At 41.8% G+C, this 7,226-nt stretch overlaps 1 long non-coding RNA gene across 1 annotated transcript; it reads right to left on the bottom strand.

Annotated features, from left to right (window-relative positions):
* Positions 1-730: 730 nt before the first annotated feature.
* LOC149855464 (uncharacterized) lies at positions 731-5,573 on the bottom strand. Its single transcript, XR_016438570.1, has 3 exons — positions 5,255-5,573; positions 4,055-4,121; positions 731-1,605 (listed from the first exon to the last, which is right to left on the bottom strand). It is a non-coding gene; the product is annotated as an uncharacterized LOC149855464 (long non-coding RNA).
* Positions 5,574-7,226: the final 1,653 nt, after the last annotated feature.

The following is a 7,226-nucleotide window of genomic DNA, read 5'->3' as shown; positions in this document are numbered from 1 at the left end:
TTATTGTGCACTTCTAACTTGATCCAAAGAGCAAAGCTGAAATTACCGAAGTTGCACAAGAAAAGATTTTCTTGTACTATTTCTGTCCATATGAAAACCAGGCGGTACTGAAACTTTTTCAAGAAAGCCTTTAAAAATTGAAGAATGACTTTATGAGATTTCCAGGGTCATTTCCAAATTGAAGAGATTTGGCTCAGCATGCAAACTTCTGCAGCCTCATCTGAACCAAACTTATTTTCTGAGATTTAGGTCAATCCAGGCTCAACCCCTTATTTGTTCCTCTTCACAAATTACTAAAAAGTCTATTTTGGGGCTATATTTTAAACAGAGCTGTGCAAACCATTTATGCTGAACCTTGAATCTCAGTGTGGAAAGCCTTGGCTCTGGTTCCAGTAACAAACCGAACCTGCAGTCCAAGATCAATGAATGGGCCACCAAGATTTTCCCAACTTTTAGCAAACTTGGGCTGAGTGGGAACATGTAGTTTAGAGATGAGAGATGGTTCAGATCTCATGATTTCTGGGCCCCACAAGTAATTGCGTTTCTGCCAGAGACTTCTTATGACCTTGGAAGTCACTTAAGCTCCTTTAAAACAAACAGGAGTTAGGTGCTCAAATGATTTTGAGGAACCGGGCCTGATCCTCAGTTCCTTGTGTGTAAAATAGTGATAGTACTGCTGCCCTGCCCTGCCCTGCCCTGCAAAGGTGTTATGAGCATAAATACATAAAGATTGTGTGATACACACAGAACAGTATTGGGAGCATAAATATTTAAGAATGTTTGCCTGGTTTTGAGTCAGTCTTTCAATCTCATCTGACTTTTGCTTTAAGACTTTGGATTGGTTTAAATCTCAGTCTCTGTATTGAGTAACACTGCTCTCAAACACAGCGCTCCTCTGAGCAGACTTTCTCCTGATATGGAAGCAGTGTGCAGTACTGAACATGATCCAATTACAACTTCTTGGTGATGGATCACCAGTGACAGGGCCTTGTTACACCTTACCCTATGAGCCACACAAATGATTGGCTTAGTGCTAGCTTGGAGTTTGGAGCAGTCACACCTTCAATTTGGGCAGCACATCTGTGGGGGGTGGCCACACCTTAGTGGGATAGGAGATGGGTTGGGCGGATCAGAGATAATCCTGCCCTGGAGTGGCGTAACTTTGAGCTGAATAATGGGTGCTTAAAACCAGTTTAAGGTGTTAATGTGCGGACCATCCAGGGGTTAAGATCTCCAGGAGCCACCCAAAATTACCATGTAACAAGGTCCTCAGTTAGCATGTACCCATGTTAAGGCCATGTGAAGTACTGAACAAACAAAGCCACATTGCTCTGAAGTCAGGAGCAGCCTATGTCAAGCAGCATAGTGTATCTGAGGGGCCTACTGCCTGGCATGGTCACTTGTCTCCATATGTTGTCAGTGAAACTTGGGATATCAGAACCATGCTGACGATCTCTCTGAAACAACCTTTATTTTCTGTCTACCATTTCTTTACATTTTCAAGCATTCATTTTGGGCCAAAGTGACTTCCCATGCAGCTCCACTGAAGCCAGTCTTTAGGGAGCAGAGTTCAGCAGCTGTTTTGTTCTCAGAGTTGCTTCTGGTCTGAAATAAAGTAAGTGAAATCATAGTCTCCTTTCATGGCAGCCTTTTATATTTATTTTATTTCATTTCATTTCTGTTTTCTTTTTTTTTTCTCATTGCTGTTTTCTTTAATAAAAGTCAGCCTAAACTGACGGTCCACGTTTTACTGATTTTGAATAGAAATCCACCCCAATGAAATCCTGCAAACCAAACCTACTGGGAGTCACAAAGACCTATTTTTATCATAATTTGCAACTGTTGGAAAGTGATAAATTTTACCAGATATATATTTTGGCTCTTGTAGCTTGTTTTTAAAGATAGCTTATAAAGAAGTTTTGGCAAATATATTACCCTTAACAAGAACTAATCATTTTCAGTATTTAAGTATAATGCGATCCATGCTTCCTTTATGCTCCTGATGAGAAGGATGTTTACAGCACTGGAGTTTAATGTTTCTTAACTAGGTCTTTGCAAGCTACATATTCTTTTTCCTCTGTCCATGAAACTGAAAAATTGTGTAATTGCCATTATTAAAGGAGCGGGGAGGGAAGAAACACAAATGATTTAAGTTTTGCTTAATCTCTGCTGGTTCTGGTCTCTTAAATGTCATAAGGGTTTGCCATTCTTTTGTAAACATCCCTAAGGGGAGTCAATTTGGTAATTAGAAACAGTTTCTCATCATGGGCTTCTTCATGCTTTTTAACTTTCTTCTTTTTTCTCAAAAACCTCCAGGGAAATGGTTTCCAATATTATTTACTCTGGAACAATTAGACTCTCTTCCACATGCAGTTGGACTGGTGTTAATGATACAACACGAGGCTTGTGAGCATATGTTTGTCTATAAACCGCATGAACTGCTTCCACATGACCTGCTAGCAGACTTTAAAATTTTAATAGGCCACAGAGATTGAAAAACCTTGGCTAAGGGTCCTCCAAAACCTAGAATGCTCTTTAAAAGATGGTATATGGACCACAGGGAAGTTGCACACTGGATGTGCAGGAGTGCTTCCACCAACAAACACATACGGCAGACAAAGTTTCTGAAAACTCACCAGGGGCTGGCCCTTATCAAGTGGGTACACTAGAGAGGTTAAACACAAGGAAAGACAATTCAGGCAAGGGGCAGTGGTCACAGAAATCTAATACACTATTTTTGTATTGTATTTGTACATGATCTTCTTTCCTCCGTAGCCATGAAGCAGAATAACATTTTAGATCTAGCCTTCCACCTTAATTCCCTTATTCAAGAACTAAGAAAGAAAAAGAAAAAAAAGACAAGAGCTTATTCAATGTTGTCCCACTCAGTGGTTCTGTGAAAAGCAGGAAAAGCCACTTCTGCTTGTTCATATGCAAGCTCTCCCTACTCCCTTTCCACAAGCCAGTAGGAACAGAGGAGCCCCCACACATGAGAGAGGGATCTGAAGTTCGGATATTTTGAATTTAAGAGCCTTCCAGTATCCTGATGCTCTCCTACTTTTTGCATTTCTTTTCCCAGTGCAGACTCCCCTTTCTCATCCCTCTCCTCTTCCTACTTGCACTGAGCTTGATCTCACCAATCTGTCTCCCCACACTGCATCACTCAATTCCTGCTTTCAGTTCTCTAAAATGTTGCCTACCTATGGTGATACTCATTCAAAGATGAAGATGTGGGAAGGACTCAGGTTTTGCATTCTTTCTCTTGTTTTCAGCTGCCGTATTTCATTTAAAAAAAAGCCAGAAATTCACTAACCATTTTTGTACTGTGATGAGCAACTACTGTGATTGCCACAGGGATATTACATGACAGCAAAGAAGAGAGGAAGGTGATCTAGCAAACAATCTTTCTATGAATATGTAGCCTACATTAGGAAAAGGTTAGGGACCCTAATGCCTAGGGTCTCTCCATAGGCAGGTTTAACTTAGGAAGTCTGAGAGACGTGGCATTTTACCCTGGGATAGGAGCCATATCCCACAACTAGATCATGACTTCTTCTAATGACAGCACACGATTACAGCTGCAAATATTTTCCATAGCAACTTCTCCATGCTCTGCTTGGCTATTCCTCCTTCATGAGTGATGATGGGAGTTACGTGTTAGACATGAGAGAAATCTAGTGTTTAACCTTTGTGTTAAGCTGTTTTTGATTTGTTAAATATGAAGCAGGCTGAGAGCAATAGATCGTCTACTGACTGATTAAACTTCACAATCTAATGGTTTACAGTTTCCTGTGAACTATCATAACCATGGTTACCATAAATGAAAGCTGAATCAGCCAGCAGATTGAGCTATAGCTACTGTCTGCATCCAATTCTTGCTGATGGAACGGAGTTGTCTCTCTGTCCAAGACTTCCCCTGCAGCATAACATCCAGGGATACTTGAAAAGCTGTATTATATTGCAAGGGTATTTGTCCAATGCTGTGACTTGCCTCCATGACCTCATGATTTACAGAGCAATAATCCAGAAATCATATCCTGCAGGTAATACTTACTGAGGTGAATAAGCCACTGCAGTGACCACCCTGGAAGCACGGGACTTTGGATGCAGTTTCAGGAGCACTGTTAAAAAGAAAGGATGAATGACTAAACGATTCAATATTTTAGGAAGCACGGCCACCGTAACTGGGAAGACATCTTGTAAAGCACTTGGCAAACCAGTCTACCTATTAAGAGAGTAATATATTGTATTTTTGTTATTTACAGTCCAAGAGCACCTGCTGAGAAGGCAGTAGGTAGATACAAGAGGGACAGAGAAATCAGAATTCATCCTCCATTCCCTGCCAGTAGAAACAGGAATGTTTTTTCTAAACTTAATGAACCAGGGAAGAAAATACTGAATTCAGTCTTAATCCTTAGCACAGGAAGGCTAATCTCATTTCCTTATGACCCTGGGGAAAAGGGATGATGGCAGACTATGTTTTTCAATTCCCCTCTCTATGGGTTTAGAAAGCAAACTATTTCCAACTACAATAAAGTGCATGCACCAAGATGGAAGAGTGGGGGAGTTAGAAGTGCAGTTGTCCTGTCCTGTAAACCATTAGATTGTGAAGTTTAATCAGTCAGCACACATATTTAACAAATCAAAATCAGGTTACTCTCCTTTCCTGTTTTCAAAATGGGAGGTAGAGCCCCCCTCCCCTCCCCCCCAGCAGGCTGCATCAGGCCCCCAACTTTCTCTCACAGGCCCTACACCCTCCTGCACAGCAGCTGCCTGGAGCAGCCTAATTAGTTCCCCCAGGTGTGACCAACTGCCCAGCAGACAGAATGGGTACAGCAAGTGAGGAAGCTACTGGTTGTCTACACGAGGGAAGAGCAATATGGAGCAGAAGACTGCTGAACTGGGAAGTAAGTGACCCAGTGATCTTTTATGGGCTTGGAAGCAGCATCCTTCAGCTTGGGATGCTTGGGATGGGATTCAGAAGAGTGGTTGGACCTGGATTTCTTTACATCCTATGCCTGGTCTAAAGGGATGTGACAGGCCTTGAGGTAAAGGACTATGAACCGGTATGTCCCAGACTGGGGATAGACTAGCACAGCGAAGAAAGCAGAACATGCCCAGCAGGAATAGCAGCTGTATTGTTCTCTGCAGGAGCCAAACTGGAAGTAAACCTTGTGCCTAGGGAGACACAAAAAGTTTCAACATTTAAAGTAACAGTACCTCATACGATATTACTTAATGAACAGTACATCACCTGGCCTTTGATGAACTTGTGGGCCCAAAGATGTTTCATTCCCCCTCTGGGATTCCCTGTGTGGCGGTTGTTAATTCTGTACCTAGGCTGTATTCTTCTTATCCCTTGATTGACTTTGAATCACTGCATTTGCTTGGGTCACACTCTTGGGTGTCCTGAGGGTTTGTTAAGACTAATAAACATGAGTCTTCTGGTTTCTTAGAAGAACAGGAAACTTTCCATGTATTGTCTGACTGTGTCACGTTTCTTCCAGACAGGATTCCACTGCTTTCCATGTATTAGATGATGCAGGATCTTGATATTTTCATAGGATTGTGAAAGAAGCCTGGACGTCTCTCTTGCTCTACACACAAGCAGCAAAGTAAGCATAAGTATTTCCTTTTTTAAAATAGAGACATGGTTTCCTTGTGAAGTAGTGGAAATCCTGACATCACATTTAAAACTGCCTTCCCCGCCTGCTTTCCTGTGCTAATTGCATTTAGGTTTCCAGAGCCAAGGAGTAAAATAAGCTCTCTGGAGAGGGAAAGTGATCCCCATGGGCTACTGTTTGTCTGCACTGGTGATGACTCACCATGTTCCCTTTCCAGTTAATTGACAAGTTACTAGAACCAGGACCCGGGAACTTAACAAGGCAATAGGGGAAAAGAGGGAGTATGAATCAATTGGTGATAGAAGGATGGAGGTTTTTTTATGGGAAGTTTAAGGACTGGTTCTTTATATATTGTATCCTTTTTATTCCTTAAGATTTTCTTAAGGAACTGGTTTCTATAGCCTGAATGAATCATTCTTTGGCCATTGTGTTTGCCAGTCACATGTTATATTAACCTTCTTTTATCACACCGATCCAGACAAGTCCAAGGACATGCAGGGAGAACATGGGAACAATGGGGGGTAGAAGAAAATACATGTGGATGCCCTAGGGACAACCCCCAATCCCTGTGCTCCTGTAGCTGGGGCTGGCACCTGGAAAGTCATTAAAGTTCCCATTTGATGCCAGAAAAGAGTTTATTTGTGCAAGATTTGTATCTTCAACCAATGCTGACTCAGGCAGGGACTAAGTGTTCCACAGCTTTGACGCTACACATCTGGTGGCATTGTATCTCCATTGCAAGTGGCTAGCTCTTCAGTAACCCATGTCAAATGACCTGGTCTTCTAAATCTAGTTTTAACAAGGGTTTGGGTCAAGGACCCTTTTGTGTAATTGGAAGTGTTTCCGATGACATTGATAAGTTCTGTTTGGGATGTTAGACAATTACCCACTGCCCCACTCCACTCTCTATTCTTTATCTCAGGGAAGAAAGAGCAAGGATTGAATGTACCCTGGAGCTTGAACTATGTAACTGCTTGGCTCTACAATAACCATGCATTTTGAGGGTTACTTAATAACCTCATCACTTTCCAAGTGTGTAAAGTTGGCCCGGCAGCCCAGGTGAATGTCTGTCTGTGTCTTAAAAACTTAACAAGTATCTTTACTTAAGAGTCTCCTGTTCCATCAAGTAAACATGAAGCTTCAGAGCTTACCAAAGGAAGTGATCACACAAGGTAGAAATAAAGGAATATTTTCATGGTGCCACTTTCTGTAACTGCTCTGAGTATAGAGGGGTTACTAGCCTGTCACAAATGTGAAGGGTAAATGTTTTTCAAAGAAACTCTGTTCCTCCGACCCTTTTTTTTCCCCAGTGGACTTGTGAACTCAGGAAACCCCTAATATTTATAAAAACTAAGCTTGTAGCTGCTGAAGTCATTCACTTAAAATGAAACTGGTTGCGGGGGTCACCTAGAAATTGTTGTTCTTAACTGACCTCTTGTGAGCCTGATTTTCCATTATCCCACACCTTGTGTAGTTATTCAAGCTTTGCAAAGAAGGCATGAGATATCATCCAGAGAGCCAGCTTTTCTGTTTCCTATGGAGAAAGCCAGAGTTTCCCCTTTACCAGAGGAAAACGCGGGTTTCTCATTTTACTGGAGAAAC

The sequence above is a fragment of the Crocodylus siamensis genome, chromosome 11 (assembly GCF_052110815.1).
Source record: "Crocodylus siamensis isolate JL-2025a chromosome 11, ASM5211081v1, whole genome shotgun sequence".
Taxonomy (NCBI): Eukaryota; Metazoa; Chordata; order Crocodylia; family Crocodylidae; genus Crocodylus; species Crocodylus siamensis.
This window is presented reverse-complemented; position numbering and strand designations above follow the sequence as displayed.